General features: G+C 43.9%; 1 protein-coding gene across 5 annotated transcripts in view; it reads right to left on the reverse strand.

Moving 5' to 3' along the window:
* The window catches only part of LOC122542727 (leucine-rich repeat and fibronectin type III domain-containing protein 1-like protein), a 212311-nt gene that overhangs the window by 96033 nt on the left and 93890 nt on the right, over positions 1-22388 (reverse strand). The window contains exon 1 of one of the 5 annotated variants that reach the window (XM_043680709.1): positions 12201-12237. The exons of the other annotated variants lie outside the window; for them this stretch is intronic. The gene's annotated coding sequence lies outside the window, so the exon portion shown is untranslated. Of the gene's footprint in view, positions 1-12200; positions 12238-22388 lie in introns of those variants that run through there. 5 annotated transcript variants of the gene reach the window in all.

Below are 22388 nucleotides of genomic sequence, written 5' to 3' on the forward strand. Positions count from 1 at the left end.
CCCGAGAATCCTAGGATAAATGCCATCAGGCCCAGGGGACTTATCTTTTTTCACCTTTTCCAGGATTTCCAACACCTCTTCTCTACATACCTCAAAGCCATCCATTCTACTTATTTGTGCCTCAGTATTCTCATCGACAACAATGCCCTGTTCCTGAGTGAATACTGAAGTAAAGTATTCATTCAGTGTCTCCCCAATCTCTTCCGCCTCCACACGCAACTTCCCACTACTGTCCTTGACTGGACCTATTCCTACCCTAGTCATTCTTTTATTCCTAACATACCTATAGAAAGCCTTAGGGTTTTCCCTAATCCTATCTACTATGGACCTTTCATGTCCCCTCCTTGCTGCTTTTAGCTCTCTCTTCAGGTCCTTCCTGGCTACCCTATAACTCTCAATCGCCCCAATTGAACCTTCACGCCTCATCTTTACATAGGCCGCCCTCTTCCCTTTAACAAGGGATTCCAATTCCTTATTAAACCACGGCTCCCTCGCACGACCCTTTCCTTCCTGCCTGACAGGTACATAATTATCAAGGACACTCAATAGTTGCCCCTTGAACAAGTTCCACATATCATTTACACTCTTGCCTTGGAGTCTACTTTTCCAAGCCACACATCCTAAGTCATGCCTCACCGCATCATAATTTCCCTACCCCCAGCTATAACTCTTGCCCTGCAGTGCACACTTATCCCTGTCCATCACTAGAGTAAAAGTCACCGAATTGTGGTCACTGTCTCCAAAGTGCTCACCTACCTCTAATTCTAACACCTGGCCTGGTTCGTTACCCAGAACCAAATCCAGTATGGCCTCACCTCTTGTTGGCCTATCTACATATTGTGTCAGGAAACCCTCCTGCACACATTGGACAAACACTGACTCATCTAACGAACTTGAGCTATAGCTTTCCCAATCAATATCAGGAAAGTTAAAGCCCCCATAACAACCATCTTATTACTTTCACTCTTGTCTTGAATCATCCTCGCAATCCTTTCTTCTACGTTTCTAGGATTATTAGGAGGCCTGTAAAAAACTCCTAACAGGGTGAGCTCACCTTTCCTATTCCTAACCTCAGCCCAAACTACCCCAGATGGCGAGTCTTCATCCATCGTCCTTTCCACAGCTGTAATACTAATTATATGGTGTATCAAAGAATACAGCATGAACTTCCATTGGGTCAACATACTAACTTATCCTTATGACATCCCATCGCACTTTGTAACCAAGAGATTACCCCAGTTGCTGGGGTCATGTTGACTATTGGTTCCCAGTAAAACAGCAACCCTCTCAGCCTTGCTGTACACCCTGTCCAGTCCTTATTTCTACTCCTTATGTCTCAGGGGTGCAGATTTTAATGTTTTATAGCAAACTAGTGAGACTTTGGAAAGTTTCATTGGAACAAGAATGGGCCATTCAGCCCATCGAGCATGCCCCACCATTCAATATAATCATGGCTCATCAAACACTTCAATGCCTTTTCCCCATTCCATCCCCTCTAACCCTGTACCCTTCTGGGAATCAGAAGTCCATCAATCTCTACCTTCAACACTGAGCTTCCCCAGCCCTCTGTAATAGAAAATTCCAAAAATTCACAACTCGCTAAGTCAAATCTTTTCTCCTCACCTCAAAATTACGTGCAATCTCCCTTACTTTTAAAATTAACCCCCTGATTTTGGATTCCCCAACCACGGAAGAAAAAACACTGTACCTGCGTCTCCCCTGTCCATCTCCTTGAGTATGTCATAGTGTTTAACTGAGATTGCCTCCTTCTTTGAAATCTAGAGAAAAGAATGTATCACCTTAAAGACGTAATTTATCAGGGTTGGAGGGTATGAGCTATAGGGAGAGGTTGAATAGGCTGGGGCTGTTTTCCCTGGAGAATCAGAGGCTGAGGAGTGACCTTATAGAGGTTTATAAAATCATGAGGGACATGGATAGGATAAATAGACAAAGTCTTTTCCTGGGGTGGGGGAGTCCAGAACTAGAGGGCATAGGTTTGGGGTGAGAGGGAAAGATATAAAAGAGATCTAAGAGGCAACATTTCCACACAGAGGGTGGTGTGTGTATGGAATGAGCTGCCAGAGGAAGTGGTGGAGGCTGGTACAATTGCAACATTTAAAAGGCATCTGGATGGGTATATGAATAGGAAAGGTTTAGAGGGATATGGGCCAAGTGCTGTCAAATGGGATTAGATTAGGTTAGGATTTCTGGTCGGGTTGGAATGAAGGGTCTGTTTCCACGCTGTACATCTCTATGGCTCTTTTACTCTGAATATAAGTTGATGCTATTGTATCAATTTAGATAAATACATGAATAAGAAATGTTTGCAGGATTATGGGCCAAGCGAAGGCAGGTGGGACTAGTTTAGTTTGAGATTATGGTCAGTATGGGCTGGTTGGACCGAAGGGTCTGTTTCCATGCCTGTATGATTCTATGAAGCATCAGACATGTGTCTCTCAAATTCATGCTCAGAGTTATCCTCTTAAACTCAAATTGGTCAATTATCAGAATCTAAAAGGCGTAATATTTAGAGGTTAGGAACTAGCATTGAAATCAGGGGATCTAATACAATCTGAAAGACATTCTAGCTCCCAAGTCATTAGAATGTAAAATAAAAACAAAAAGGTTTCAAAAATTCTCAGTGCCTGCTTTAAAATCAATTGTTTACCTTGAAATGTAAAACAGCACCAAATAGAAATGATTGCACCAAACTATTCAGAGGATAAGCCTCCTTCAGTGAGGCAAGAGGTGACTAAGACTCGTACAGAAGAGACAGCAATATCTTGACCTATTATAAATTCATCATCATCCGTGCAGCTAATTTTATCCCTTTGGAGAGGCTTAGCTTTGAGATTCTATTCTCATACTAGAGCTAGGATGGATCAGCAAAGTGATGTCTGTAATGTGGGAGCCTGTTGAGAAATCACTCTCCAAACATCAAAAGAGTATAATTACTCTCGAGAGCTGGTCGAATTTTCCTATGTTTGTGATCAATGATTCATATCACCAACAGTCTGGTTGGTAATTGGCATTCCCCAGGGTAGGGCATTGAGCTGGGCATCTACATGGCAGATGCTGAGCTCATGATTTTGCTCAATAATGTGGTCTATGTTGAGGAGACCAAACGTAGACTGAGTGAGGAACCTTCCCAGCAGACTTAAAGCTTCTGGTGGTCTATTGTATTAATTGCCATTTTACTCTTATGCTGACATTGCTGTCCTTGATCTATTACCCTAACCCTAACCCTAACCCTAACCCTAACCCTAACTCTAACCCTAACCCTATGCTGACATCGCTGTCCTTGATCTGTTACCCTAACCTTAACCCTAACGCTAACCCTAACCCTAACCCTAACCTTAACCCTAACTCTACGCTAACACAAACTCTAACCCCAACTCTATAACCCTAACACTAACTATAACACTAGCTCTAACCGTAAACCTAACCCTAACTCTAACCCAACACCCTAACTCTAACCCTAACCCTAACACAAACTCTATCTCTAACCCTAACCCTAAATATCACCCTAACCCTAACACTAACTCTAACACTAACCCTAACCTTGACTTAAATTGGAGCTTCAGGAACAGAGTTGCATTTTTTTAATTAGACAATCCAGCCTACCATATGACACATTTTGTAATAAACGTGGTTCCTCATCTCATTTCCTTTTCTTTGCATAGATTAGAATTTGTCTTATCTTTTGCTTTCAGACAGGAGGAAATCTCTTAAATATGTTCTTGCCCCATCACAATTCTCTTTGGATTTATACTGTAGAACAGAGGATAAATCGGGACAGAATGAGGGAAAATGAAAAAGATAGTATTATAATCATGGGTGATTTTAATATTTCATGTAGATTGGAAAAAATTAAAGTGACAAAGGCAAACGAAGTGACAGAGTGTACTCAGGACAGTTTACTTGAACAACATACTCTCGATATAACCAGGCATCCAGCTGTTTTGGAACTATTAATATGTAATGTAGCAGTTTTAATAAATGATCCCAGAATAAAAGATTCTCAAGGAAATAATAATCATAACATGATAAAACTTAGCATTCAGCTTGAGAGGGAGAAATTTGGGACAGTAACAACTGTGTTAAACTTAAATACAGCTAATTACTCAGGTGTAAGGTCAGGACTGGCTACAGTTCATCGGGATATGACTTAAGCTCAAACACAGTTCAGGAACAATGACAGATTTTTTTTTCTGAGTGAAGATATATTTCAGTGAGGAAGGATTCTAGGAAGCTGATAAATTAACTCTGGTTCACCAAGAAAATTAATGATAGTATCAAATTGGAAGAGACACATACAATATGACAAGGATTAATGGTAAGACAAAGGATTGGGCAAGTTATAAAACCCAATGAAAAAAAAACTAGCTAACAAGGAAAAACACAAAATATTGAGAGTAAACCAGCAAGTAATATCAAGATGGACAGCGTTTTTAAATATATAAAAATGAAGAGAGAGGTCAAAGTGAACAAAGGCTCCTTAGAGAAAGAGTCTGGGAAATAATAAAAGAGAACCAGGAAGTGGCAGAGAAACTGAGAAAATACTTTGCATCATCCTTCACAGGAGAAGACACTAAGAACATTTCAAAATAATCAAGGGCCAAAGGAGAGGGAGTGAACACAATAACCATCACTAGCAGGGGAGGGGATGGCCTGGTGGTATTATCGCTGGACTGTGAAGCCAGGAAATGTTCTGGAAACCCTGGTACGAATCCAGCAAATGGTGGAATTTGAATTCAATAAAAATCTGGAATTAAGAATCTAATGATGACCATGAATCCATTGTTGAAAAAGGCCATTTGGTTCACTAATGTCCTTTTGGGATGTGTGGTGATTGGAACCAGATGGATCTCATAGACTATGAATCCTTGATTGGGGTTCCTGTATCAATTAGGAAGCACTGGCTGACCGATATAACCAGGGAATACTCAATGAAAAAGTGATTCATTTGAAAGCTATCGTCTGGCAACTCCCTGAGAGGCTGATCAAGGATCAACAGGACAAGGTTTACTGGAGACTGAGGTGGAACAGCCACTGCATAATAACCAGTGGCTTCATCTGGAGTCACAGATCATGGTGGGCCACCTCTTAAGAGTAACTGAATTACTCTGCTGTACCACCCCAAAGCCCCAATAATGTGCATTCAGTGAGAATTTGCTGTTTTACTGTGCCTGTGTGGGGTGCGTCCCTCGATGGCAAGAAAGGCCAGGCAATTGTATTTGCCGCTAGCTCGTTTTTTTTTTCTGGAATCTTCCGGCACTGGGCTGCTGCTCTGTCAGAGTTCCATTTGGGTTTTGTGTTGTGTCACTCTTTCTACTGTGATTTAGTGCTTCTAGCATCATTACACTGATAGCACGTGGTGTACAAAAAAATGTATAAGCAGGGGTTTTAGAATCTCCTCTGTTCAGGGACTGACACTGAGCTGGCTGGGCACAGCCGCTGTACTGAGCACGTGCAAATAAAGGGTGACTTGGTGACGGGATACAAGCCTCTGGCCAGTTTTTCAGGAAGGAAACTGCCATCCTTACCTGGTCTGGCCTATGTGTGAAATCAGTAACACGGTTTACTCTCAGCTGTGGAGTGCCACAGGGATCAGTGCTGGAGCCACAATTATTTACAATCTATGTTAGTGACACAGATGAGGAAATGAAGGTACTATCGCCACGTTTGAGGATGACACATCATGTAGATTGGAAAGCCAGTAATAAAGATGATACAAAGAGTCTACAGAGTGATAGAGACAGATTAAGTAAGTGAGCAAAAACTTTGCACTTTGGCAGGAAGAACAGAGGAGCTGAATATTATTGAAATAGAGGAGGACTGCAGAAAACTGCAGCACAAAGGGATTGGGGATACTCATGCATAAATCAAAAAAAAATCTAGCATCGAATTTGAGCAGGTAATGGGAAAGGCAAACGAAATGTGGGCCTTTGTTTCAAAAAGGAATGAATTGTTAAAATAGAGAGGTCTTTGTGAAACTATAGGTTAGAGGATTTGAGCTACAGGGAGAGGCTGAATAGGCTGGGGCTGTTTTCCCTGGAGCGTCGGAGGCTGAGGGATGACCTTATAGAGGTTTACAAAATTATGAGGGGGCATGGATAAGGGTACATAGGCAAAGTCTTTTCCCTGGGGTCGGGGAGTCCAGAACTAGAGGGCATAGGTTTAGAGTGAGAGGGGAAAGATATAAAAGAGACCTAAGGGGCAACTTTTTCACACAGAGGGTGGTACGTGTATGGAATGAGCTGCTAGAGGAAGTGGTGGAGGCTGGTACAATTGCAAATTTTAAGAGGCATTTGAATGGGTATATGAATAGGCAGGGTTTGGAGGGGTATGGGCCGGGTGCTGGCAGGTGGGACTAGATTGGATTGGGATATCTGGTCGGCATGGACGAGTTGGACCGAAGGGTCTGTTTCTGTGCTGTGCATCTCTATGACTATGACTGTATATAAAGCACTAGTTAGGCCACAGCTGGAATACTGTGAACAATTTTGGACTCCTTGTCCAAGGAAAGATATACTGGTGTTGGAGATAGTCCCGAGAGAGTTCACTTGGCTGAAAGCAAACATGGAGGGACTGTCTTATGAGGAAAGGTTGAGTAGGATGGGCCTGTATTCAGTGGAGTTTAGAAGTATGAGAGGTGACCTTACTGAAAGATGTACTTGAAAGGCTAGGTGTAGAGAGGTTGTTTCCCGTTGTGGGAGAGTCTAGGACCAGAGGGCATCATCTCAGAGTGAAGCATAACACATTTAAGACAGAGATGAGGGTGGATTTCTTCTCTCAGTGGGGGATGAATTTGTGGAAATCTCTACCGGAGATGAACTACTTAGGCTGAGTTATTAGGTATACTCATGGCTGAGAGAAATAGGTTTTTAATCAGGAAAGGAATCAGCGGTTATGGGGAAAAGACAGGACAGTGGCGTTGAGGGTTATCAGATTAACCCTTCTGTCATTCAGTCTCTCCAGACTTTCAACCCACCTTCCCTTTGTCCTCATCCCACATACCTCGTTCCCAAAGATGTCATTCCTTCTTTAAGTTTCCCCAGTATTGATGAAAGGTCATTGTTCTGAAACATTCTGTCTGTTTCCCTCCACAAACACTGCCAGAAATTGCCAGCAATTTCTGTTATACTTTCAGATTCCCAACAGCAGCAGCATTCTGCTTTTCCAAGAGAATCTGAAACCTTTCTACATCCCTGCCCTTTCACCTCTTCGTACATTGACTTTGGCTCTGAATGAGTTTTACTTCAAACAGGACAGTGTGCTGGATCCGGGATGGTTTTGGGGATGTGTCCTTTGTACAGAAAATAATCAATATTTGCATGGATCAACCAGTTAGAGCGGAGAACATTCATTCATACATGATCCAGGTCATCTTTAGTGTCTGTAAGTTATTCCTAGGATAATGTTCCAAATGTTCTCTCTCGCCTTTGTTTCTCTCCCTTGCCACCACTTCACACAATGAAAGCCTCCCTGAAGACTAAAGGGTTAGTTTTAGATGTAGTTTGCTCACTGAGCTGGAAGGTTCATTTCCAGTCATTTCGTTACCCTACTAGGTAACATCTTCAGTGGGTCTCAGGTGAAGCAATGCTGAAAATTCCTGCTTTCTATTTGTGTGTTTGGGTTTCTTTGGGTTGATGATGTAATTTCCTGTGGTGAAGTCACTTCCTGTTCCTTTTCTCAGGGGGTGGCAGATGGGGTCTAACTCGATGTGTTTGTTGATAGAGTTCTGGTTGGAATGCCATGCTTCTAGAAATTAGTGTTCAAGGGAGAAGTGAAACTTTCTTTTTAGGTGCAAATGCATTCACCAGAGACTGGTCCCAGTTCATTTGGGTTCAGCTGAACTAAACCTTCAGGGAAGGTGGTGGTATCACAGTAATGGCACAAGGTTGCTATCCAGAACCACAGGCAACCATTTTGACATTCACTGTGGCAGATGTGACATTTGAATCGAGTAACAACCTGGAATCATTAAACAAGGATCCTGAGGAACTTGTCCTTGGATGTTGAAAGCACTTCCTGTCTTGTGAAGGAATGTAGGGATCATGGTTTGGGAAGTCTGTTAGAAACAAAAGGAGGAACCATTTGTTTTTCTCAGAGAGTTGTGAGCCTTTGGAATTTTCTTCCACAAAAGACCACGGCTGCAGAACCTTTAAATGTTTTTAAGGCAGAGGGAGATGGATTCGTGATTACCCAGGGGATGAAAGATTATCGGGGATGTGCACGAATGTAGGGTTGAGGTTAAAATCAGATCAGCCACAATTTTATTGAATGGGGGAGCAGGCTGGAAGGGCTGAGTGGCCTCCTCTGTTTCTGATGTTTATATGCCAGACCAGTGAGCATTGTTGAATGTCTGGAAACCTATCTGGGTCACCAATGTGCTTCAGCAAAGGAGATCTGACTTCTGAGGAAGGGTCACTCGACCCGAAACGTTAACTCTGATTTCTCTCCACAGAGGCTGCCAGACCTGCTGAGCTTTTTCGGTAATTTCTGTTTTTATTTGTAAAGGAAATCTTCCATCCTTACTTGGTCTTCTTGATAAAGGGCTTATGCCCGAAATGTAGATTTTCCTGCTCCTTGGATGCTGCCTGACCTGCTGTGCTTTTCCAGCAACATACTCTCAACTCTGATCTCCAGCATCTGCAGTCCTCACTTTCTCCTGGTCTGGCCTATGTGTGACTCCAGACCCACCAAAATGCAGTTGACTCTTAACTCCTAAATGCTCTCTGACTAATTGGAGTCATAGAGTCATAGAGACATGATTTCCCACGCACAAAGCCATGTTGACTATCCCAAATCAGTCCTTGCCTTTCCAAATACATGTACATCCTGTCCCTCAGGATTCCCTCCAACAACTTGCCCACCACCGACGTCAGGCTCACTGGTTTATAGTTCCCTGGCTTGTCTTTACCACCCTTCTTAAACAGTGGCACCACGTTTGCCAACCTCCAGTCTTCTGGCACCTCACCTGTGACTATCAATGATCTCAGCAAATATCTCAGCAAGAGGCCCAGCAATCATTTCTATAGTTTCCCACAGAGTTCTCGGATACACCTGATCAGGTCCTGGGGATTTATCCACTTTTAACCGTTTCAAGACACCCAGCGGTGGTGGAGGGTTGCTTTACAGACTGGAGGCCTGTGACCAGTGGAGTGCCACAAGGATCAGTGCTGGGCACTCTACTTTTTGTCCTCCTCTGTAATCTGGACATTTTTCAAGATGTCACCATCTATTTCCCTACAGTCTATATCTTCTATATCCTTTTCCACAATAAATACTGATTCAAAATATTCATTTAGTATCTCCCCCATTTTCTGTGGCTCCACACAAAGACTGCCTTGCTGATCTTTGAGGGGCCCTATTCTCTCCCTAGTTACCCTTTTGTCCTTAATGTATTTGTAAAAACCATTTGGATTCTCCTTAATTCTATTTGCCAATGTTATCTCATGTCCCCGTTTTGCACTCCTGCTTACCCTCTTAAGTATACTCCTACTTTCTTTATACTCTTCTAAGGATTCCCTCGATCTATCCTGTCTATACCTGATATATGCTTCCTTCTTTTTCTTAACCAAACCCTCAATTTCTTTAGTCATCCAGCATTCCCTATACCTACCAGCCTTCCCTTTCACCCTGACAGGAATATACTTTCTCTGGATTCTTGTTATCTCATTTATGAAGGCTTCCCATTTTCCAGCCGTCCCTTTACCTGCGAACAACTGCCTCCAATCAACTTTCAAAAGTTAGATTCCTGACAGCCTTTTGGCCCAACAAGTCCACACCTACCCTCCGAAGAGTAACCCACTCAGACCCATTTCCCTCTGACGAATGTACCTAACACTTTGGACAATTTAGCATGGCCAATCCACCTAACCTGCAAATTTTTAGACTGTGGGAGGAAACCGGAGCACCCAGAGGAATCCCACGCAGACACGGGGAAAAGGAGATAGGCAGGTAGGACAAGTCCGGACAAGTCATGGGGACAGTGCTGAGCTGGAAGTTTGGAATTAGGGTGAGGTGGGGGAAGGGGAAATGAGGAAACTGTTGAAGTCCACATTGATGCCCTGGTGTTGAAGTGTTCCGAGGCGGAAGATGAGGCGTTCTTCCTCCAGGCGTGAGGAAGCGGTGAGGGAGGCCCAGGACCTCCATGTTAGCCCAGCCAGTGATGGCCACAATCCTTGAAAAACATTTTAAAAAGTTAAAGTTGGCCCCTAATATCAATAAAGTTGTTATAGATCTGTGGGGTTTTGACCTGAGGGTCAGCACACCTCAAGTGAGGTTACAGGTTGGGATGGAGAGTCCTTCTTGTAATCTCAGATAGTGCAGAGGTTGAACCCACACTGTTGGCATCACTACGCATCATTAACCAGCCATCCTAGCTAACCAAGGTGAGATGTCTAAAACTAGGGGGCATGCATTTAAGGTGAAAGGGGGTAAGATCAAAGGAGATAAGAAAAACAACTTTCCTACACAGAGAGAGGTAGCAGTCTGGAACAGGGATGGTGGTGGAGGCAGACACGACAGGGACATTTAAGAGACCTTCACATAAGTTCATGAATATGCAAGAAATGGAGGGATAAGGACCAAGGGCAGGCAGAAGGGATTTGTTTAATTTGGCGCCAGGTTCAGCACAACATTGTGGGTTGAAGGGCCTGTTCCTGTATCATAGGTAGTGCCATAGAGACATACAGCAATGAGACAGACTATTCAGTCTAACTCCTCCACGCTGACCAGATATCCTAAATTAAGTGAGTCCCATTTGCCAGCATTTGGCCCATATCCTCTAAACCCTCCTATTCATATACGCATCCAGATGTCTTTTAAATCCTGTAATTGTACAGCCTCCACCACTTCCTCTGGCAGCTCAAATACACACCACCCTCTACGTGAAAAAGTTGCCTTTTAAATCTTTCCCCTCTCACCTTAAACCTATGTTCCTCTAGTTCTGGACTCTCCCACCCACAGGGAATCTGCAGCAGAGGTCTATGTTCCAACCAACCCCTGTCTGAGTTCACGAGTGACCCCATGCAATCCCTGAGATGGAGCCTGTTCCTTTGGGTGACTGACACAGTGCAGTGGAGGCAGTTACCAACACAGCTCTCACTGTAAATGCAAATGCAGCAAAAATAATCAGATTCCCGAGCCTGGAAGGATTGGCTTACTCCTTGTTTCTGCTACTGCTATTTCACGGTAGATTTGACAAGTGCAGTGGCTAAATGTGAATGTATCGATGGCTTTCTGAAGTAAAAGAAGATTAACTATTTGAAAGGCACAAAGCAGAGATGCAGAGAATGGATCGGAGCCAGATACAAAGTGGCCATTATTCAGGGTAAGCTGGAGTTTCTATCTCTCCTGTGGCCTGTGCGTAGAGACTTGGAATCTCAGCATTATACAACTTCAACCTGATTATAGAGAGAAAGCACAGAGTGCAGCAATTAATCTTTCAAGGACTGCGGAAACAAATCTGCGGCAGAATTTAAAGAGTAAATTTCACAAAATTACAGTTATTACCATCAATAATAAATGCTGCTTCTTTAGTACTTATATTTGCTGCCCTTATAATGTAACATAGTGTGCAAGTTTCAATAAATAAAATTAAACAGCGGCTCTCTTGCCTAGTGAATATTAACAAGTTATAATAAAGTTCCAAAGTGGCCACTATTTTCTCCCTTGCCCCCATTCACTGAAGAAACAGATTATCTGATCCTCTTGGCTCTTTGTGAGACCTTGTTCTACACAGATCAGTTGCTAACTTCATTTGATTATAACGATGACCACCCTTCAGAAAATAATCTCACTGGCTGTAAAGCACTTTGGAAGTTCCCGAGGTTGTGAAAGACACACAAGCTGCTTTCTTTGTCACCGCTTATCCCGGAATTTTCAATCACAGGTTTTGCAAGACTTGGGAATTTTCGCTGACCTGCTCCCATCCTACCCAATGTTATTCCACTGGGGTTTGGCCAATAACTCAGAATCCCCCATGTCAGGTTTTAAGGGGTGTCACTCTGCTAACTTGCAGTCAACACTCATACATTTATCTTTACGGACAGGAAGCTACAATTCAGTCAGAAATTGTTCACCTGCCGTCCCAAAGAGTAATGTGAAGCATTAGTTTTGGTGACAGTGTGATGCCAGGTCTCTAGGTTAAATATATCAATTATTAGAAGACTGTATCAAAAAACACTTACATTGTCCAAATTGGGCACTTTGCTGATTGTGCAGTGCCCTGCAATCCTCAGAACACCTTATGCAATTTGATCAAATTCCACTTCCGGACAACACGTACCAAATAACCTTGACTATGTTAATAATTACACCAGAAACCAATTTAAGATTAGCAGTCAGGTTAGCATGTGCTATAAGCTTTACGTAAACACATTTTTCCCTTTTTATTCATTTCAGGCATAGGCCAGTATTTTTGCCCATCCCTAATTGCCTAGAAGGCAGGTAAGGGTCATTGCTGGGGGATTGGAGTCACTGTAGTGTCTGTAATGACATCATTCAGGTGGACATCATAGAATCTGAGTTCCCTGGTTGGAGGTGTTAACCTGGTCCGATCATGGAGCCCTGGCTGACAGATTTAAACAGGAGTGTCAGAGGTTCTGTTCACTCTGAGAGCTGGCTCTGAGGGAGCTGGGTCAGGTTTAGGGACTCTCCCCATGTAGATAACAGGGGACCTGGTGATGGGACACTGGCCTCTGCGGAGTTATTTCAGTCACATGCAGGCTAGGCCAGGTCAGAACAGCAGATTTCCTTCACTAAATGACATTTGTGAATCAGACAAACTTTTCCTGATGACTTTTCATGGTCATCATTAGATTCTTAATTCCAGAAATTAATTGCTATGGCAGGATTTGAACCCAGAACCTGGGTCTCTAACGATAATACTACTAGGACATTGTCTCCCTCTGACAGGAGCTGGTTCTTTGATGGAAAAAGAAATTTGAGCAGGCCTTGTGCCTTTTTTACTGACGAAAATTTCATGGAAACTGCCAATCCTTGATGTGTTTCCCATGGCAACAGCCTGACCAATCAGAGCCTGCCTGCCTGGTCTGAGTATAATTATCTACTTAAGATTGATTAGCCAACTGCCATTACAGCATCACCAATCCAAACATGGCCCAACCAATCAGCACCTTCTTCTCATCCTGTAGAAATTGCTGCTTGCTTTCTGAGTTTGGTTTTCTTGCATCCCTGTCCTGATAAGTCAAAATAAAAAACTTTGACGTTGTGTCTTTTCTTAGCAATGCGTAAAGCAATGCTTCCTTAATAATATTTGGTACAATGTCCAATGCCATTTTGGTGAGTCTGATGAAATATAGAATCATAGAATCATACAGTATGGAGACAGACCCTTTGGCCCAACTAATCCATGCCGACCATGATCCCAAACTAAACTAGTCTCACCTGCCTGCATTTGGCCCATATCTCCGCAAACATTTTTTTCATCCAAATGTCATTGAAACATTGTAACTATACCTGCATCCATCAATTCCTCTGGGAGTTCATTCCACATGCTCAACACTCTCTGTGTAAAAAGGTTACCCCTCATACCTTTTTAAAAATCTTTCTCCTCTCACCTTAAAAATATCCCCCTGAGTCTTGAAATTCTCCACCCTAGGGAAAAGACAGCTGCCATGCACCTTATCTGTAGTCCTCATGATTTTATAAACCTCTGGAAGGTGACCACTTAACCTCCTAGGCTCCAGTGGAAATAAATCCCAATCTATCCAACATTTCCTTATAGCTCAAACCACCCTCCCCCCTGACCTATCACCTCCATCCCCTCCCCCACTCACCTATTGTACTCTATGCTACTTTCTCCCCACCCCCACCCTCCTCTCATTTATCTCTCCACCCTTCAGGCTCTCTGCCTGTATTCCTGATGAAGGGCTTTTGCCCGAAACGTCGATTTTCCTGTTCCTCGGATGCTGCCTGAACTGCTGTGCTTTTCCAGCACCACTCTGATCCAGAATCTGGTTTCCAGCATCTGCAGTCATTGTTTTTACCTCGTTGATTCAAACCTTCCATTCCTGACAACATCTTGATGAATCTTTTCTGAATCCTCTCCATCTTAATAATAACAGGGTGACCAGAACTGCACACGGTTCTCCAGAAGAGGCCTCACCAACGTCCTGCACAACCTCAACATGACACCCCAATTCCAATACTCAGAGGTCTGAGCAACGAAGACTGGCGTTCTATATATCTTCTCAAACACCCTGTCCACATGGGATGTGAATTTCAAAGAGTTATGTACTTGAACCCTGGGTCTCCCTGTTGTACAAGTTTAATTGGAAAAGTTTCTTGAGTTTGAAGGTAATGAGTCCATGTGTACCGAATCCTTTTGTAATAATGGGAATTACAGTGACTTGAGTCAGCAATGAATTAATTGTACTGGAAGCGACGCTGTTATTAAACATCTAAATCCTATTATTTCTTGCAAATAAATATCAGCTTTTTAATGGATTTAAGTATTGAGAAACCATCAGAGCATTTGATGAATTTAATAATCATGCAACCTTGAATATTCTCAAATGTAACCTTCTTGAATTTTATTTAACATTTTGTGTCAAGTCCTGAGGGGGCTGTCATCTAACTTCAAAGGGAGAGGACATGGTTTGATATTAAAGATGAGGATTATAAATAATACAGCATCACTGCTAGTTTTCTGCAAGTCTGCTACATGTGATGACTGATGATCAAATCCACGGATCAGACCCAGGATTGGATTTATAGCCCCAAGCTATGGAGAGGTGGATCAGTGAGCCAGAGACACCTCATGAGAAGGGAGAATTTCCTTTACATTTGAGTAATTTTACTAAAGACCGAAAGTTCATGTTCTAATTGCCCAAAAGGGCCTCAGATAGAGTGTCATTGACCCTCAAAGCAGCTGTGTGCAGAACTGCCAAGGGTCAAAGGGTGGAAATGATTCTCAAACACACTTCTTGGATCAGCATAAATCTACAATATGTAATATACCATGAGGATCTTGTAGTGTAAGGGGTTAGGTCTCAATCATTGACTCTCTCCCACTCTCAGGAGAAGTACAGGCTGATACCACTACTGCAGGTTCTGTTACCCTCGGGGCAGGTGGTAGTCACATGAAGGGGTGGGTGGGGCATTGGTTTGGTAGCGCACTCCTTTCACTGTTTTCACCTGACTTCTATTTTTTCCCCAATGGCAAGTCTCAAAGTGCTTGGCACCTTCCCGAGTGCTCCTCCTCCACTCAAGACAACCTTGGGCCAGTGATTCCCAGGTGTCTAGGAATGCCACACGGTAGGTGAGCCCCAGGTGGACAGAGGAAACACGCCAGGGCCTCATTGGGAAAGTATAATATTCCCACAGTCACCTGGGAATCACTAAGTCTCAATATGTGGCATGTGTAAGGACTCTGGAGTTTAACGCAGATAGTGGTTTGGAAACGTTTTAAAATTCATTCATGGGATGTCGGTGTCATTGGCTGTCATTTAATGCCCATTCCTAATTGCCCACAGGTCATTTAAGAGTCAATCCATTGCTGTGGGTCTGGAGTCATGCAGAGACAAGACTGAGTAAGGGAATCAGATGTGTCTTATCCTGCAGAATTGACAAGATTTCATGGTCATCATTCCAGTCTTAATTCCAGTTATTTTTCCTAAATCCAAATTCCAACATCTACCATGGCGAGATTTGAGCACAGCTCCCCAGAATGGACTCCTGATGCATGGATCCACTCAAACGGAAGGTGATATAACAGTGTGAGCTGTGCTGTGATGTCTACAGGAAGCAAGACTTACTCTTCACAGCAAAAAGGATTTCTCATGACTAATGTCACGTCCTTGGCATATTATTGATGGGTCTAGTGCCAGAGTTGGCCCACAGAAGACAAGAGTAACAACAATGGTTACAGATCCTTGGACTGTGACTGAATCCAGGAAATGATGGGTATGGTAAGCCAAGTCAAACAGTCCTTGCCCAACCTGTCTTATAAATGATCCACTACAGTACCTTTTATAACAGGACAATAACGCTTTTATTTCACTCATTTGTGGGATGTGGGTGTCACTGGCTGGGCCCAGTGTTTACTGCCCGACCCTAGTTGCCCCTTGAGAAGGTGGAGGTGAGCTGCCTCCTGCAGTCTGTCTGCTGTAGGTAGATCCATAATGCCCTCGGGAGGGAATTCCAGGATTTTACCCAATGACACTGAAGGAACAGCGATATATTTCTGAGTCAGGATGGTGAGTGGCTTGGAGGGGAACTTGCAGGGGGTGGTGTATCTGCTGCCCTTGTCCTTCTAGATGGAAGTGGCCGTGGGTTTGGAAGGTGCTGCCTGAGGATCTTTGGTGAATTTCTGCAGTGCATCTTGTAGATGGTACACACTGCTGCTACTGAGCATCGGTGGGGGAGGGAGTGGGTGTTTGTGGATGTGGTGCCAATCAAGTGGGGGCTGCTTTGTCCTGGATGGTGTTGAGCTTCTTGAGTGTTGTTGGAGCTCCCCCCATCCAGGGCAAGTGGGTAGTATTCCATCACATTCCTGACATGTGCCTGATGCTGGAAGGAACTGCAGAGGTTCTGAGGTTTTTTCCCCCATTCGGTCATGGGAAGCTGGGATGTAGGTCTGCCTGACTGAGCCAGCTTTGATCACTTGTCCCTAGTTGCCTGCCAAAATTGGTAGTAAACTGCCTTCTTCCTAAATGGGATTTTTAAAGAGGTGACTGGGTGTGTCAATGAGGGCTATGCTGTGGATATAGTCCATTTGGCACTTCAGCAAGGCTTTTGATAAGGTCCTACATTGGAGACTGATAGTGAAGGTAAGAGTTCAGGAGATCCAAGGAATTTGAGCAAATTGTATTGAGATTTGGTTGAGTGGCTGTCAGCTGAGGATGGTGGTCAGGATGGTGACTGGAAGTATGCGTCCAGTCGGGTTCCACAGGGGCCAGTGTTCGACCACTGGAGAAATTCCAATAAAATTCCAAAATCAAACAGAAGTTGATATAATTTGATATTTTGATTAACTATAACCCAGAGCTGCCTTTTGTCATTACTGTAGATGTCTCTTCCTCAGGACTAGATATTGATTTCAGTTGCACTGCAGGGGTAACGTGGACCATTCATTACACATGATAGAGATTGAACAGAGATATGCGGTGACCGAGAAAGAAGCATTAGTTACTACATGGGCTTGTGAAAAGATTGTAAATTATGTTCTTGGTTTATAAGCAAAATAGAGGCTGACCACAAACTCAGTGACACCCTTAAATTCTAAAGAGTTACAAAGATTGGCACCACCAGGCATAATAGCTTAGACTGAGGATGATGTAGTTTACTTCAAAGACAGAGCATGTTCCAGGAAAACAGCAGACTGCAATCGATGTTTTGTCCCCATACCTGTGACAAGGTCTAAACAAGATGTGGTTTTTACTGAAAAGATGAAACCTTCATATCGATGGTAACCACCACTCAACCAGCAACAATGCCATGACTGAGTGACATCAGAAATACACAGAAATATCCGATTAGGACATGCTCAGGTCTCCGTACAATACATCAAACAATGACCAGTGGACAAGCTCATTCTCAATCAGTGTGAGGAGCAGAGAGGACACCTCAATGGATTGGATAATTTATTCAGACATGACAAGAGATTAATCATTCTGTCATCCTGACACTTGATATTTTGCAACGATTGGATCACAAAACATGTTGAGCCAGAACAAGATATTCCGGTCAGCATCCACATCTCTCAAAATAATTGGAAGGGATGATGTCCAGTTGTATTACTTCTCCTACTGTCACTGGCAGGTAGAAGATTGACCTGGCATTATCCTCCTTTCCATTAGGACCATTTGGGACACTATGGGTTGGAGCTCAACAAACACAAAGATAAAATGTTCTTGATCATTATAGACAGGTAGATAGAGAGAGGGGTAGAGAGATAAATAGAGAGATAGAGAGACAGACATGAAGCAGCTGCAGGGTCACATATCTGAAGTAGTGTTTATATTACTGAAGGAGGCATTCACAACATGTGGAAGCTCAGAGCTTTGTAATCTCAGACAATGGACTGCAGTTTCCCATCCCCGATAAGGATTTACACAAGGTTTGTCCAATATTTTCACAATGTTTTTGTCACTCAAAAAGGCCAACGAGAAATTTTGAAAGGTTAAGGTTTGGCACGTTAAACATAAACTTAAAACAAAAATGCAAAAACAATCAGTTGATCATTTGGAGAATGAATAATTAATTTAGGTAACTTTTAAAATATGACAAGCAGCAGGGATAAGTGATAAACCTCTTTCTCCCCAAGTTCACTGAAGACGCAGAGCTAGAGAGAGGCAGACTAGACCACCAAGCCCGGCTCATTAGGAATGTGTGTGCACCAGAGCTGAGTGAAGGCTCTGTCTTAAATAGACACTGAGTTCACCAACAATGGCACACATGGACTTCAGCAGAATGCATACGAGATTGGGAATTGGAGTTGGGTACTTTCTTATCCTGGGTCTCCCTCCATTTCCAGCAGTGGGATAGCTTTTGGGTCTTGGGAAGGGAGGACTCAGAAATGGTCATGGGATGCATGTGTGCTTGTGTGTGCATGCGTGTGTGTATATGTGTGTGTGTATGTGTGTGTGTGTGTGAGTGCGTGTGTGTATGTGTGTGTGTATGTGTGTGTGTGCGCACGCATGTATGTATGTATGTGTGTGTGTGCGCACGCATGTATGTGTGTATATGTGTGTGTGTGCCTCTCTCCAGCTTATCTCAGTTTCAGGGTCACACGTTTTCTCCTTCATTGCATTCCTCAGTCCCTCCCTCGAAGATTCCTTCCCTCGGTTAAAGGCATGTCCACTCCTCCCCTCAGAGTCTCCCTCCTTCACACACTCTCCCTCCCTCCCTCTCACCCTCACAACACTCCCTCCCTCACACACTCTCCCCCCCCTCACCTTCACCCATTCTCTCCCTCCCTCAGATCTACCTTAGACCTCCCTGTTCCTGTGCTCCTTTACTGTACTGTGGTGGGTTGGGGGGGTTACTGGGGGAGAGTGAGAAAGGACTTTCTGAAGAAGTCGCTGCCCATCCAACAGCGTCACCCCCCTCCATCTCCACCTCCACACCCCTATCTCACTGTGTCTGTTCGACATCTGCTGCTGACTGAACCTGGAGTAATGGGGAGAAGACAGGAGAATGGGCTTGAGAAACATTTGAGTCATGACAAAATGGCAGCGCAGACTCACGGGGCTGAATGGCTTAATTTTGCTTCTGTATATAATAGTCCACAGCGCCTTTCTAATCGAGCCTTTCGGGGGGTTTGGACAAGGTCTGGTAGGACGTGGAAATGACTACATTCTGGATCCCTGTCCACCAAACAAAGTTTCATACGGCACTCACTGTGTCTCTCGGACTCGTGCACATTATTCCTTCACCATGACATGCAAGGTGAAGCTGAAAGGGGATTCCACATTGTCCAACTTGCATTTCTGGGTTCCCAGTGAACCATGTCCCAAAATAACAACGTTCCAGGTGAACTTCCCATAGGATACTGATTGAGAATTCAGTCCCCTGTTGTCTCACACACACTGAGGCCTTATGTAGTGGAGTGGGGATGTAAGTAAGGGGGAGGAGAATGAGGATGAGTACCATTCTAGTTAACAATGACAGACAAGACTATCGTGGGAATTAAATAAGATTTTACAAAAAGGGTTATAACAGAAGCAAGGCGATACCTTCTGAGCTAGTCCTGTAAAACTCATTGCAGCAGGATCATGACGACCCTGAGGGTTCACATCCACAGAAGTAGCTGGAGAGGAATCTTGTAGACCCTAAGAGCTGTATTAGCCTTGACAGCAGAATAGAGAGTAGGGGGGAGGCGATGGCTGAGTGATATTATCATTGGACTGTTAATCCAGAGACCCAGGTAATGTTCTAAGCACCAGGGTTCAAATACCACCATGGCAGATGGTGGAATTTGAATTCAGTTCAGTGTCTAATTATGACCATGAATCCATTGTTAGAAAAAAACCCATCTGGGTCACTGATGTCCTTTAGGGAAGGAAACTGTCATCCTTACCTGGTCTGACCTACATGTGACTCCTGACTCCACTGATGTGGCTGACTCTTAACTACCCTCGGGGCAATTAGGGATGGGCAATAAATGCTGACCCGGCCAGCTATACTCTTATCCCGTAAATGAATTTTTTAAAAATTCCTCTTGACAGAATAAGAGAAAAGCATAAGTTTGAAGATTATTGTACAAGAGTAAAGAGTAAACACTGTGTGTGTACATGATCACAGGGGAGATAAAGGCTAACAATATTCTGTATACATGTCGGACCGGGGGACAGACAGAGAGGCAGCCTAACACAGACAGCTCCCAGATGTTGTTTGAGTAAACACATAGTTAACCTGATACTCAAGTCCTCCTGTGGTCTGTGCAGAAAGTGATTGACTACAGCAGTCACATCAGCCAGCAGCCCTCCAACCAGGCAATCAGCTTTGGACTGAAGACCAAGCTCATTATGGTCCAGTGGAGGGTCAGACACCACCTCACAGCCTGACCTTCTTCAAAGTGAAATCAAAATGAAGCAACAAATCAGACATGCAATGATAACGGAAACAGAAAATGCTGAAGCTACTCAGCAGGTCTGGTGGTATCGATGGAGAGAGAAACAGAGTTAATGTTTTGAGTCCAGTGACCCTTCATCAGAACTAGAGGTGACTCAGGAAAGGTATTTATGCTGAAACTGGGGTGTTAGTGTAGGAGTGAGAAGATAGGTTCCCACAGAGCACAGCCGGTGAGAAAGGCAGAGAGACAAACAAATGGATAGGTGGGTCAGACATGCTCCACCTTCTCCACTGAAGCAATGTCCCACACAGCTGAAGCAGTGGTCAACAAACGTGATACCAGGACCAGAGATATCTGTCCATTCTCCTTGTGTCCAACAGAGACCATGTAGAAGAGAGACCATGGTGTCCCTGGTAGGGTCAACATTTATTACCCATCCCTAATTGCCCTGGACCTGAATGGCTTGCTTGGCCATTTCAGAGGGCAATTAAGAGTCAGGCTTCAGGATTTAGCTGAAGAATTATTCACCTTCCCCTACTCCTGGTTAAATCTCACTGCCTTGGTAACCGACCTCAGTGGTTCCACAGGATGCCACTGCCCAGTTACATAGCAATATCTGCCATCACGGAGAGACAAGGAGATCCAGACATGGGTGGGTGAAGGGGTTAGAGGGAGTCAATGCTGCATTGGGAGGAGCACCCATAATTCCCACCCACATGAACAGAGTCACAACATCTTGCCACAGCCTGACCACTTCTGTTTGTGAGATCTTACTGTGAATTATATAGTTCCCACTTTTGCAAACATTCCAACAATTTCAGCGTGATTTTGCAGTATCTAGCAGGACAAACATATAGATATTTTCTAACCGACCCATTCAGAGATGTTAGTACACGACACTGGAGTAGGGGTGTCTTGAACCCCAGTTTCCTGGCTCAGAGCTAGGGATACTATCTCTGTGTCACAGGAGTCAAAAGAGCATGTGAATTCATGACCTCTCTAATGGGGAACACATGCTCAGTCCCTTCCAGTAATGTAAGCTGCACACACTCCACCATTCCTCTCCAGTTAGAGAGTGTCTACACAGGGGTGTGTGTACATATGGGTGCATGGGATGGGTGACTATTTGTGCATCTGTGTGTGGGCATGTGGATCTGTCTGTGCACCTGTGTGTGCGAGTGTGTGTGAGTGAGAGAGAGAGAGAGATAGAGAGTGTGTGTGTGTGTGTACATATGTGAGTGTCCATGTGCAGGTGTATACCTGTGTGTACATGTGGGTGTATTTGTGTACATATGTGAATGTGTGTGTAGATCTACTTGTCGATGTCTGTGTGTGGGTGAGTGTGTTTATCTTTGTGGGTGTGTAAGTCTGTGGGTGGGTTAGTGCATATGTCTCTGGGTGTGTAGGTCTGTGGGTGGGTGAGTGTGTCTGTCTCTGTGGGTGTGTAGGTCTGTATGTGGGTGAGTGTGTCTTTCTGTGTGTGTGTGTCCTTGTGAGTGAGTTGTGTGTGGATGCGTGCGTGGGTGAGAGTGTGTGTGTCTGTGTGTACATATGTGAGTGTACATCTGGGTGGGTGTGTACTTGTATGTGTTCATGTGCAGGGGTATACCAATGTGTACATGTGGGTGTCTCAGTGTACAGGTGTGAATGTGTGTGTAGATCTATTTGTCTATGTCTGTGTGTGGGTGAGTGTGACTGTCTCTGTGGGTGTGTAGGTCTGTGTGTGGGTGAGTGTGTCTGTCTCTATGTGTGTATGTCTGTGTGTGTGTGTCTGTCTGTCTCTGTGTGTGTTGGGTCTGTGTGTGTCTGTCTCTCTTTGTGTGGGTGAGTGTGTCTT

The sequence above is a fragment of the Chiloscyllium plagiosum genome, chromosome 41 (assembly GCF_004010195.1).
Source record: "Chiloscyllium plagiosum isolate BGI_BamShark_2017 chromosome 41, ASM401019v2, whole genome shotgun sequence".
NCBI classification, from domain to species: domain Eukaryota; kingdom Metazoa; phylum Chordata; class Chondrichthyes; order Orectolobiformes; family Hemiscylliidae; genus Chiloscyllium; species Chiloscyllium plagiosum.